The sequence below is a fragment of the Hyperolius riggenbachi genome, chromosome 6 (assembly GCF_040937935.1).
Source record: "Hyperolius riggenbachi isolate aHypRig1 chromosome 6, aHypRig1.pri, whole genome shotgun sequence".
Taxonomy (NCBI): Eukaryota; Metazoa; Chordata; class Amphibia; order Anura; family Hyperoliidae; genus Hyperolius; species Hyperolius riggenbachi.
This window is the reverse complement of record NC_090651.1, coordinates 113,345,569-113,359,368: the sequence shown is the minus strand read 5'-3', so window position 1 is coordinate 113,359,368 and position 13,800 is coordinate 113,345,569. Positions and strand designations below refer to the sequence as shown.

The following is a 13,800-nucleotide window of genomic DNA, read 5'->3' as shown; positions in this document are numbered from 1 at the left end:
TCTTGGTGGTTTTTCACACAGTCATCAATCCATTTTACTCCATAAGGGCTAGTTTACATTTGAAGCACAAAACGCAATTGCAGTTGCGATTTTGTGGCTTAAAATTTTGCATTTTTTTTTTTACTGCAATTTGCAATTGTTTGCCATACAATACAATACAATCACAACACAATCGCCCCCAAAGTTCTGCATGCAGCACGTTTGGGATTGATTCAAATCGCAAACTCTGCAGTGAGAATGTATCCATAGGGATATATTAGCAGTAGCGCTTTCCTGAATGCCAGCGATCAGCAAAGCGCTACCAAAGCGCCCAGTGTGAACCAACTGTAGCAGAGTGAGTCACAAGCACTAAACTACAGGCGCCTACGAGCACTGGTACAGCACTCGGCCCCGAACTGTTGCCTGAGGGATCGAGTCTCAATCCCTGCAGGTGACTAATTGTGTGCATGCACCTTAAAGGGAACCTGAAGCGAGGATTTTTTTTTTTTTTTTAAATACAGCTGCCAATGAATAGTACATACTAACCTTACTGTCAGTTACCATCAGCAGCTCACCATTTTCTTCTTACAGTGATCCCTTCCAGTTCTGACAATATTTTGTCAGAACTGAAATATAACAGTTGCTGACAGTTATATATCATCAGCTGTCAGTTACAACGCAATGTACAAGGTAATGTCCATGTTTCCCTACGGCTCAAGTGGGTGATATTTCAGTTTAACAGGGTGCTGACCAGGAAGCTGTTAGGGTAATAGCCATTTTTAAAATGGAGGACAGAGAATTCCATCGATCACTGTGGACAAATGGGACGCAGGAGAGGAGAAGGAGATTGAGGAGTAGACTACACAGGAGGTAAGTATGACTTGTATGGTTATTTTGACTTTTTATTTTCAGTTCAGGTTCTCTTTAAAGGGTACCTAAAGTCAAAATTAAAAAAGAAAACAAACCAGCAAGGACTTGCAGTGAGAGAGCTCATGCCACTGTGCTTTTTTTAACACATGCAGTCCAATAAGTGAATTGGATCATGTGTAGTTGGAAGTTGTAATAGGGCTTTTAAAGAGGAACTGAACTCAGAATAAGAAAACCGAGCATTGAAATCCATTTTAGAAGTTGCAGACAAAAACAGTGCAACAAATGTACAAAAACATGTAATAAACTCTATAATATATAATAAATCTGTAAGCCTCACCCCTTTGTGACATTGTTGCCGCGGCAAGTCACGTGGTAACTGCCGGGCAAGTTCGCAAAGATCTCTGGGACACTGTCTTGCTTATGCAAAATCCGTCCTACAAGTCAATCCCTCGCGCGAGAGTTCCTGCTGCCTTTGTTGTTTACACTGTGCGTCATCAAGAGGCGCACAGTGAAGAGAAACACCATCCTGACAGGACAGCTGCAGCTGAGGGAGGTAAGAAGCAAGCACGCAGTGCAGAGATGCCAGATAACACAGGACAGGAGAGGAGGGAGAGAGCCTTGGTGTCCGTGAGAAGGAGGACGGACATCAAAAGGAAAGTGAGAGAGGCACAGCAGAGGGGGGCGAACTGACAGCTGGAGAGTGGGGAGGCTGAAGCCAGGAGAGGAGACGATACGAGTGGAGTGGAGAGGAGGGAGAGAGAACGAGGAGGGACATCAGATTACACACTGGAGGAAGAGAAAGCCCAGCAGACACTGGTGACAGACCTGCACACCCTTCGGAGCACAGAGGAAAGATTTCCCTACCCCTGCACAGTACAGAGACCAGATTGGAAGGATGAGAAGTGTCTGCAACCAGGAACCCATCAAAGAGCCATGCTGACAGCATTACAGGGAGCCTAACAGACATGAGACCAAAGGAGAGAGGACAAGAGTGAGTCTAGCAGGAGGTAATGTAATGGACATGTTATTTGTTATACTTTGTTTTCCCCCCTATGCTGGTTAGTGTATGATTGTAGCCATGAGTGTTAGAAAGAAATTGAGACATCCTGACTGCTCTTTGTTGAACACTGTGCTGCATATCACAGGAGATAAACGCAATTTCATCCCCCCCGGCGAGTCTGTGGTATGCAGTAGCACATGGTGTAGTGTGCAGTAGAGCGGGGGTCCCCAATCACCGATCCTCTTGCCCCTGCTGCCGCCTCTGCTGTTACCTTAGCTGGCGACCGCTTCCTTATATTCTCCTCTCCTGCGTGCTATTTGGATTCACAGCAGCGCGCCCCACGGCTGCTGTGATGAGGCAGGAAGCAGGAAAGCGATTCCCCTGTTAACGGTGATACACATCACCGCTACAGGAAGCCGCTCTCCTGTTCTGCCTCATCACAGCAGCCGCAGGGCGCGCTGCTGTGAATCCAAATAGCACGCAGGAGAGGAGAATATAAGGAAGCGGTCGCCAGCTAAGGTAACAGCGGGGGGCTCTATACTAGCTATACTGGGCACTATGCTAGCCATACTGGGCTCTATGCTAGCCATACTGGGCACTATACTAGCCATACTGGGCTCTATACTAGCCATACTGGGCTCTATACTAGCCATACTGGGCTCTATACTAGCCATACTGGGCTCTATACTAGCCATACTGGGCTCTATACTAGCCATACTGGGCTCTATACTAGCCATACTGGGCTCTATACTAGCCATACTGGGCTCTATACTAGCCATACTGGGCTCTATACTAGCCATACTGGGCTCTATACTAGCCATACTGGGCTCTATACTAGCCATACTGGGCTCTATACTAGCCATACTGGGCTCTATACTAGCCATACTGGGCTCTATACTAGCCATACTGGGCTCTATACTAGCCATACTGGGCTCTATACTAGCCATACTGGGCTCTATACTCACCATACTGGGCTCTATACTCGCTATACTGGGGCACAATACTCGCTATACTGGGGCACAATACTAGCTATACTGGGGCACTATACTAGCCATACTGGGGCACTATACTAGCTATACTGGGGCACTATACTAGCTATACTGGGGCACTATACTAGCTATACTGGGGCACTATACTACCCATACTGGGGCACTATACTACCCATACTGGGGCACTATACTACCCATACTGGGGATACTGGGGCACTATACTACCCATACTGGGGCACTATACTACCCATACTGGGGCACTATACTACCCATACTGGGGCACTATACTACCCATACTGGGGCACTATACTACCCATACTGGGGCACTATACTAGCTATACTGGGGTAACTACACTAGCCATACTGGGGATACTAAACCCCCTATACTGGGGCAACTATGCTAGCTATGCCGCCCAAATGCTTTTGGTGTGCACTGGCCCTTAGAAGTGTAGGCGTTGTTACCATAGTTGTGTTTGGTGCAATGTTATGTGGGGTGATTAGTGGATTCCATATCTCATGCTGGATACATACGTTGCGTTCCCGCACTCGATTCCCGTTGATGCGCCGCTCAATTCCCATCGATTCGTTTATTTCCGACATGTCCGATTCGCGTTTTGATGGATCGTTAGGTTGATTTGCCATACTTTACATGGCGATCGACCTAAAAATCATCGAAATGCGCTCGGAAATGTTCGGTAATAATCGATTTGTCGGGAATCGAGTGGCGCATTCGATGTGGGAATGAACCATGTGTATTCAGTATGAGACTTATGTTACCTTCCAATTGTGTGTTGATTTCCACTTTTGTAAAATGAGGGTGCCAGGAAATTGCCACTGTAGCAAATGCTTGCAGTATATAGGGTGTTGAAGACAATGCATATCTGGGTTTACAGTTGTATCTCATAGTGGCTAAAATAGTTGCATGTCTTATGAGACTTTGTAACTGCACTTTAAAATACGGTTGTCCTCTGCCATGTGGGTAGCATTCCATACAAGCTCTACAACAGGTGCTTCAATGGGCATAGCTGCAGGATTCGGTACCTGTGTTATAGAGCGCCTAGTTTTCTCCAAATGTACCTTTGTTGAGTCTGATCATGTGTTTGTGGAAGGGGAAGGGGGTTGAAGTTTCACCCCACCCTCTTTTTTTGGGGGGGAGGTTGGGGAATATGGAATCAAAATGTAAAAAGAAGGTAGAAATGATACACTGTGAATCTTTTTTGGGATGCACTTCACTTATTCTGTTCATTATGGGAAAGTACTGTTTTCAAATTTTTTTTTTATTTTTTTTTTACAGAAATCATGCCACAGTGTTTCATAAAAGGATGTCCCAGCATGAGTGGAAATAAAGAGAAGTTCCCAAATATCATCATGCATACGTTTCCAAGGAATAAGGAAAGGCTCCACCGGTGGCTTACCGTCCTCGGAGTTCCAAAACAACACTTGGCTCATGTTAGCAAAAAATTGCAGATGACCAACCGGGGAATAGTTTTCACTTCAATCCAATCAATTTCCTACCATTTGCTATACCTGGACTGGAAAACGCTGAAATTTGAGTGAAGACGCCGTGACAAGCATTTTTACTGGGGTTCAATCTGGTATTCACAGAGAGGCATTTAGAGAACAAGTCAGATTGTTTTGTTTTAGGCACAAGTGGGTAATTGGCATGCTGTGGGGAAAAAAATTGAACGTTTTACAAAAAAAAATTGTCGTCGTCCCCGAAAAAAAAAAAAAACTATTTTGGTTACTCACCATGGCCCTCAGTGAATACTCTGGGGTGTTTCATTAATAAACTAGGGTCATCTGGAGGGTGTTCTTACTGCCATGGCATTTTAGGGTGGCCTACATTGTGGGCAGCCCTAAAAAGTATACTTGCCCATAGGACTTTGGACCCCTGTACGTAGCTTGAGTGCAGAAACGTGACACCATTGGGGTGTCTCCGTACTCTCAACATGTAGCACAATGTGTTTTGGAGTTTTGTTTTATACATTTAACCATGCTGGGTGAAAAATATCTATAAATTGTAAACTTTGTATAAATTTATTGGCAAAGTGGGTATTTAAAGCCAATGGGTACTAGTTTAAAAATAAAAAAGTCGGATACTCACCTAAGGAGAGGGAAGGCTCGGTCCTAATAAGCCTTCCCTCTCCTCTCCTGGTGCCCTCGGTGCTGCGCTGGCTCCCCCATTCGCGTCCGCCGCCGCAGGGACTTCGGAGGTCTTCGGGAGCACTCGGGCTTCCGAAGACGGGCCGCTCCATACTACGCACGCGCGAGTGCGTCATAGAGGGCGCTCGCGCATGCGTAGTATGGAGCGGCCCGTCTTCAGGAGCCCGAGTGCTCCCGAAGGCTTCCGAAAGCTCCCTTCGGCATGCGGAAGTGGCAGTATTTGACTGAACTGGTCGAATACTGCCACGGGGGATCCTGCGCGGGACCGGGCACCGGGAGAGGAGAGGGAAGGCTCATTAGGACCGAGCCTTCCCTCTCCTTAGGTGAGTATCCGACTTTTTTATTTTTAAATTTGTAAACACTCACTTTAAAGCTATATTTATCACACACAGAATGGGCAAGTGTGAAAAGACACCCCCAAAAAACATTATGCTAGTTCTTCTGAGTACGCAGATGCCACAAGTGTGACACTTTCTGGTACCCTAGGTGTGCAAAGGGTCCAAAATTCCAATGACTAACATTAGGAATTCACAGGGCATTCTAATGCTTTTGGTTTCACCTCAGCAGCGTAAAGTGAAAGACTAAAAAAAAAAAAAAAAAAAATTTTTTATTACAAATAAAAAGTGAACATTGACACCTTTCCAACTTGGTACATTTTATTAACCACTTCAGGACCGCCGTGATAACCCCGTGAACAGACTATTTGTTACATAAACCGTTACAGCTGTTCAGTGCAGAATTGTAACGGTTTAACGTCCACCTGGAAGGGAATTGGATGGGGGAAGAAAAAAAATCGATGCACTAAATTCATTAACATTAACTTTGATATTTAAATCGATCGGCGTGGAGCAGTCGGTAAGTAGTGGCCATACATCAGTCGACTTGGCGGCCGATCGATTACTCAATTCGATTATTAAAATTGAATTGGATGAAAATCGGTGCCACCAGGTGCATGCCCAAGCAACAAAGCGACCAATTTCAGAAAGGAAATGGTTTGCTTTATCTATCACGCATGCCACAATATGTCGTGTCAAAGCAGCTTGATCGGTTGCACAACAGTTTTTTGAAACCTGGCGACAAAGCACTCATTTCAAAAACAAAATTAGCGAAATTACATCGCCAAGTCAGCGGCGACCAACACTCGGGTCTCCAAACTGCTGTGACCTCTAGCTGCAGCAAGTTCTCTACTTCATGAAATATAGAGCATGCTATGTCTACACAGGTCACATTGGTTTGCAGACCCGGGCAGCTAGATGAGTTGAAATGGCTTTCGGCACCTGCCCTCTCCACACGGGGGGGGGGGGGGTTGTGGTCGGTCGGTCGGTCGGTCGGTCGCCGCTGTTCTACTTTTGGGAAGTTGGATAGTCGCATACTGATACTGGGGAAAAACACAGCAATGTAATGAAGGGGTCCACTACTTATGGGTGACAGCCAGCTGCCACGTTAAACTGCCAAGTTAATCTGCCAACAGGATGACGAATGCAACATCCATGAATCCCAAATGTTAAATGCAGAGACAGTAATTTCACAGGTAAATGAAGTGATCATGAGCCCACAGATGACAGGTGCATCAACACTGATCTCCAAGGTGACCAGTGAATCAAAAATGTCCCCAGGTGACGAGTGGATTAAAAAATGAGGCCCCAAGTGCATCAACAATGATACCTGTGGTGATAAATGCACCAACAATCAGAATCCCATTTATTCTCTGAGTCCAGGGTAGTGTACAAGGAATTATTTTGGGCAGAAAAGATCCCCCAGGTGATAAGACCATTAACACAGAGCCACAAGAAGACAAGTGTCTGAAAGTGCGTACACACGCACTACCACCAGCAACGATGAGTCAGCAGGACCCTCCCGCTGAGCGGACGTTCAGCCGACAGTAGTGCATGTGTACTCGCTGTCGGCGGACTGATAAGGCTGTTTCTGAACGCTCCGCTGAGCGGATCGTTCAGAAACAGCCTTATCAGTCTGCCGACAGCGCGTACACACGTGCTACTGTTGGCTAAAAGTCCGCCCAGCTGGAGGGTCTGACGGACCTGTCATTGGCGGCTGTAGTGCGTGTACGCACCTTGATGCTGGGAATACACGGCATGATCCTGAGCTGATAAGATGGCTCGATAGATAATTTCAGACATGTCCAATTCACCGTTTGATCGTTTTGCCGTTCGATTTCTCATTGAAGTGAATTAAAAAAAGATAAGAAAAATGAACGGAAGATAAGGGAATACAGCAGGCAAAACGATCGGGCGCAGAATCGACTCATGTATTCCCAGCACAGCATAAGGGTGGCGATACATCAGTCGACGTGCCGGCCAATAGACCGATCAAATCAATTATAATTGGTTGAAAATGTGTGTTGTCAAGTGAATGCCCAGCTGATAACTTGCTTTATCAGGTGCGCACCGCTACAGGCAACCGATATTGGAACAAATTTCACACGCGATAAAACCCCTGGCGCTGTTCCCACAATTTCCTCAATTCACTAAGCTTTATCAAACACTTTATCGAGTATTTGATAATTTACCTCTTGAGTAAAATCTAATTTTGAATTCACTAAGGTGTTATAGATTTATTGAACATTTTATCAATAAAACATTTGATAAATCGAAACACCTTAGTGAATTCAAAATTAGATTTTACTCGTGAGGTAAATTATCAAATGTTTAATAAAGTTTTCCATAAAGCTTAGTGAAATGAGGCCATTGTGTATGTATGTAATGAGCATTACCTGTCCCGCATTGGTTCGTGTGTCTTGCGACGCTCTTCTATGTGCCACAGACATGCTGCCAGCATGGGGTGTGTGTGACATCAAGCACCAGTGAGCTATGCGTTGGCAGCGTGTATGCAGGTAATAGAAGAGAGACGGAAGATGGACATGCACCGCAACACAGGACAGGTTGTGTATAAACGCACATAACAGCACATGTACACATTACAAACACACAAAAGGAGTCAGATGCGGCAACCTTGGACAATACCCGAGAAGATTTTAGGCCAAACTCAAACGGGAATTGCCCTGCAGTGTATGGGCAACATACCGAAATTTCTGTAATCCGATTTCATTAGAGAGAGATTTGTCTGTTGGTTCAATCTGCCCGTCATCACTTGATGTATGGCTACCTTTTGAGTGTCTCCTAGTATATAAGTATGGACCCCCTCCACCAATCCAGCAGGGGAGGGGAGCCTCTGGTAATAGCTGCAGCAGGTGTGCAGAGCTGGGAACTCAGGTGCACAGATATCTCACCACCAGAGTGCCTGAGAGATAGAAGAATCCAGCAGGGGGAGGAGCCTCTGGTAATGGGTGCAGCAGGTGTGCAGAGCTGGGAACTCAGGTGCACAGAGATCTCACCACCAGATCCCCTGAGAGATAGAATAATCCAGCAGGGGGAGGAGCCTCTGGTAATGGGTGCAGCAGGTGTGCAGAGCTGGGAACTCAGGTGCACAGATATCTCACCACCAGAGTGCCTGAGAGATAGAAGAATCCAGCAGGGGGAGGAGCCTCTGGTAATGGGTGCAGCAGGTGTGCAGAGCTGGGAACTCAGGTGCACAGAGATCTCACCACCAGATCCCCTGAGAGATAGAATAATCCAGCAGGGGGAGGAGCCTCTGGTAATGGGTGCAGCAGGTGTGCAGAGCTGGGAACTCAGGTGCACAGAGATCTCACCACCAGAGTGCCTGAGAGATAGAAGAATCCAGCAGGGGGAGGAGCCTCTGGTAATGGGTGCAGCAGGTGTGCAGAGCTGGGAACTCAGGTGCACAGAGATCTCACCACCAGATCCTTGAGAGATAGAAGAATCCAGCAGGGGGAGGAGCCTCTGGTAATGGGTGCAGCAGGTGTGCAGAGCTGGGAACTCAGGTGCACAGAGATCTCACCACCAGATCCCCTGAGAGATAGAATAATCCAGCAGGGGGAGGAGCCTCTGGTAATGGGTGTAGCAGGGGGGCAGAGCTGGGAACTCAGGTGCACAGAGATCTCACCACCAGATCCCTGAGAGATAGACGAATCCAGCAGGGGGAGAGAAGCCTCGGGTAATGGGTGCAGCCGGTGGGCAGAGCTGGGAACTCAGGTGCACAGAGATCTCACCACCAGAGCCTCAGAGAGATAAAATAATCCAGGAGGAAGGGGGTGTGGGGGTGTCTCTGGTGCATCAGGTGGGCGGAGCTGTGATGCACCTCATACACTGAGAGGTTTGGCGCTTCACAGTGTAAAAAAGACTGAACAGGTTTTTCCAAAAAAATCATAATATATATATATTATAAAACTGACCAAATATCCACTTAAAAAAAAAATGACAGGCACGCCTATGCCTCACTGATATTACTTCACTCTTGCTAATTTCAGGAAAACAGGTTTTTTTTTTTTTGGGGCAAAAAGCAACCCTTTTAGATACACAATTGCCCCCTCTCGTTATCAGTTAAGAGACAGTTAACACACTAAGAGAGGTTTGGCGCTTCACAGTGTAAAAAGGACTGAACACGTTTTTCACAGAAAAAAAAACATGAATATTTATATATGCTTCACTGTTAATGCTTCACTCTATATAAAACTAAACAAATGTCCACTAAAAACATAACAGTCCTTCTTACACTGTGAAGCGCCAAACCTCTCATAGTGTGTATGTGAACTGATAACGAGAGGGGGAGATTGTATATCTAAAAAGGGTTGCTTTTTGGCAAAAAATTTTTTTTCCTGAAATTAGCAAGAGTGAAGTAATATCAGTGAAGCATATGCGTGCCTGTCATATTTTTTTTAGCGCACATTTGGTCAGTTTTATAAAGAGTGAAGCATTAACAGTGAAGCATATATATATTTATTATTTTTCGAAAAAACCTGTTCAGTCTTTTTTACACTGTGAAGCGCCAAACCTCTCTTAGTGTGTATGTGAACTGATAACGACAGCAGGAGATTGTGTATCTAAAAAGGGTTGTTTTTTGGTAAAAAAAAAAAAAAAAAAAAAAAGGTTTTCCTGAAATTAGCAAGAGTGAAGTAATATCAGTGAAGCATATGCGTGCCTGTCATATTTTTTAGTGGACATTTGGTCAGTTTTATAAAGAGTGAAGCATTAACAGTGAAGCATATATATATGATTTTTTTTGGGGGAAAAACCTGTTCAGTCCTTTTTACACTGTGAAGCGCCAAGCCTCTCAGTGTGTATGAGAGCTGGGATGATCACCAACCTGAATCACGAGTAATAACGAGTGATTCAAATGAGGCTTTATTAGCCCTTGCTTTATGCACTGGTAGGAGAAGGGGGGCTTACAGGGGGTGGTGACATAAGAGGGGATTCCATCTGTCAAGCTATCCACAGGGGAAGACAAGGGCGGCTGTATGATGTAAGAGGGGATTCCCCCTGCGTGACACCTAGGAGGAGGAGAAGGGGGAGAGTTGTTGTTAGACAGAACATGACATATTTGAGCGGATTCCCTCTGCAGTGTTACCCCCCTACCTCTGCCGGACAGGATACGAAAGGGGAGAGCTGCATGACTACATGACATGATATGGGATCTGCCACAAAACAAATGGGGAGAGCTGCATGACTACAGGACATGATATGGGATCTGGCACAGCAGGAATGGGGAGAGCTGCAGGACTACAGGATGACAAGCACAAGATCTCACACTGCAGGAGGCATAGTAATAATACTTTATCAAGGTGTGTGCCAGTACAGTGCAGGGCAGCAGCAGAAGCCATAGCTGTCACTTTACTGTAACAGGGCGACTGATGATGACCTCATGACACAGGGCTGTAAATCTCATTCTGTGGGTGTGAATGGGCAGGTCTAACTCCAGCTGTAACACCACTCACAGAATCAGACTCTGCACCTCCCATGGAGTGAGAGCTGCAAAATGGAGGGAGAGAGTTGCAAGATGGAGCCTGCCATTCTCTTTTATTCATAGTTGTATTGCACAAATATATCTACTTTTCTATTGCCCTTCACAAGTGTTTTGTGTCTAATCATTCATTTCAAAGGGATAAGGAGGCTTAATTTAGTGACTTTTTTGGGGTTCAGTTCCTCTTTAAGGCTGGATCTGTACTATGATGGATTGGCAAAGTGTACAGTCTCAGTGGATCCAGTTACAATATGCTAGGTCTTTTCACTAGGTTGTGTCACCTATTGATCTGCAAAAGAGACCTGATTTGGTAAGCGGGATCTGGGTGGTTTTTGCTTGTTTTCCATGCAGTGTCTGGAAAAGTTATGTGGAACAGGACACTGCGTTCCGCTCCCCATGTGTGAATGGTACAGTTTTTATGTGCCATGTGAACCAAGCCTAAGGGTTATGTCTGCTTATTGTGAAAGGAAGAGGGGAGGACAGCACTGCTAGAACTGAGGTTTAATTCAGTTAAAATTCATAGATGGGTGAGCAGGATGCAGCAGTCAGACTGGCCAATGGCCGTTTCACGCTCTAGCGCTTGTTCATGGCGCAAAAGATTGACAGATTCATCTGACTGCAGTGTGTGCGAGTGTGAAATGGCCAATGACCAGTCTTTATTCCCAGCGCCCATATCTACCTTGGCTGACTGCTGCATCCTGCTCACCCAGCTATGAAGTGTATTTGAATTAATTAAACCTCAGTTCTATCATTGTCCTCCCCCTCCTCCTTTCACAAACATACTGCCTTGCCACCGTTTGTCCATAGAAATGCACCAGCTTAAGATGGGTGAGGAAAATTGTTTAGTCCCCTGTAATCGCTCACATCAGGTCCGTGCTGATCTTCCTTCTGATCCTGCATTACACGTTTCTGCTCTTTAGCTTTCCTGAAAGAGAGTGTTTTCACACAACTGGAACAAAGTAAGGTCAACGTTACTGGCATAGTCTGCATTCATAGCCCTGCCAGTGTACATAAGAACAGTGGAAAGAGTACTTTCTCATCTCCGCTGCAGTTAGAATTCATGAAAGGTATGTTTGGAAATGACTTTGTAATCAGAACTCATCCGTATAATTTGTTCGCGTTTCCTGAATTCAGGTGCAATTTCCATTTTTTTTTTTTGTATCTATGTAGCACAGACATTTTCTGCAGTGCTTTCTGCTTTTGTAGAGTCCAAACTGTCACTCAGAGCGGCTCAGTCTATTTCCTTCCATTTGGCCAGCTTTTAGGGGAACCAATTAACTTACAAGTATGTTTTTGGTGTTAGGAAGAAAATCACAGTGAACCGAGGAAACTGACGTAAACTTGGGTGAGGATGCGGGAGATGGTGCTGATTTGAACCTGGGACAGTAGTGCTGCAAAGTGAGAGTCAAATCCACTATTTACTGCTGCCCGATGTAAGCTAAGCCACCATTCTCTGAGGGCAGAATTATTTTCTGAGTGTCACAACTACTTGCTGACATGCTTACACTGCCTGTCTCTTTTATGCTATTGAAACACCTACCATTGGCAACACTGTGGCACGTAATGTGATACTAAAATGTGCAGATAGCAGCTACTACAGCTAAGCATTTGTTCTACTGTTCCATCCATTCTCCCATTTCAGCAGCCACCTTTAAATTTTAATTTGGTCTGCGGTGGTTGATAAGGACTGCACAGTTTGACATAATTCTATCCACTAGATTTAAAGTGTTTCGTTTGCTTTAGTTCTTCAATCTTTCTAGGAAGTTAAAGGAATTTTGTAAAATGACAAGCCTATATTGCTCAGCTTTTAACTGTGAGGATCTAATTTCTTCTGAGGGTATATGTAATCCTAACATTTGTATAGCGCTTTTCTCCTGTTGAACTCCAAGCCCTTGAGCTGCATCCACGGGATGTGCTCAAAGGGCCATCCTGCAGTGTTAGGAAGTCTTGCCCAAGGACTTATTTATTTATTGTATTTATAAAGCACCTACATATTACGCAGTGCTGGACATTCGTTAAGGGTACAGGCAATATTTAGGGGTGACATACAGCAATAAGACAATACAGGAATACATGCAAACCAGATCACACAGCACAGTATGAGTACAAGGTAATGCTTGGTCACTGAATGGGAGCCTGGAGATTAGGCTAGTCGAGTTCACTCAAGAAAAGAGAGAAATCGAGAGCCCAATATGGTGTGTGAGATGGTTATACTCACAAACATGGGTTACCGCTCAGGCAACCACTGTATAGTCAGGTGAGGAGATCTTGGTGTCTAATTATTGAGGGGAAGTCCACCACTTTCCCTTCCGGCAATTTTTAACAATTTTATAATTATTTTATTCTGCTGGCGCCTCTGATCACCTACCAGTATACTTGAGTTCACTCAAGAGTTTACTCAGATCCATAGGATGGTTGTATGGTAATGGATGTGCGTGAACAGGAGGAAGACACAAGGAGGACCCTGCTCGAAGGCTTACCGTCTAGAGGGACTTCTTACTGAATAGATACTGACCCAATCTAGGATTCCAACCCTGGTCTCCCATTTCCAAGGCAGAGCTTTTAACCAGTACACTATCCAGCCACTATGTTAGTAATCAGGCATTCTGTGGGCACACAGAGGTTATGCAGAGTTAGGCAGTGCAGCATGTACTGCTGTGTACAACCAGTGCTCCCTTACCTCCACTTCTCCTCTTCTCTACTCCTTGTTATTCAATGTATCTATGCACTTAATGAGAGGATTGCTTTGTTAATTTTACCACCATAGTCTTCTGGACCATTTCATTATTGAAGGCCTTGTTTACATGGATGGTGAAGATCGGTGGGTGCAGACAAAATACCAGTAGGGCACTTGGTTCACTATTATGTAGTTTCCCTAGAACTGCCTGAATTTAGCCTTATTTTCACTTACATTTCAAAAACAGAAATAGATTAACAATCTGTTCATATATACATTACACAGTA

The 13,800-nt window shown here is 45.1% G+C and overlaps 1 protein-coding gene and 1 long non-coding RNA gene across 3 annotated transcripts in view; both read left to right on the top strand.

Annotated features, from left to right (window-relative positions):
* The window catches only part of FNBP1L (formin binding protein 1 like), a 236,485-nt gene that overhangs the window by 56,688 nt on the left and 165,997 nt on the right, over positions 1 to 13,800 (top strand). The window lies entirely within an intron of this gene.
* Positions 1,160 to 4,490, top strand: LOC137522525 (uncharacterized). Its single transcript, XR_011022319.1, has 2 exons — positions 1,160 to 1,856; positions 4,133 to 4,490. It is a non-coding gene; the product is annotated as an uncharacterized lncRNA (long non-coding RNA).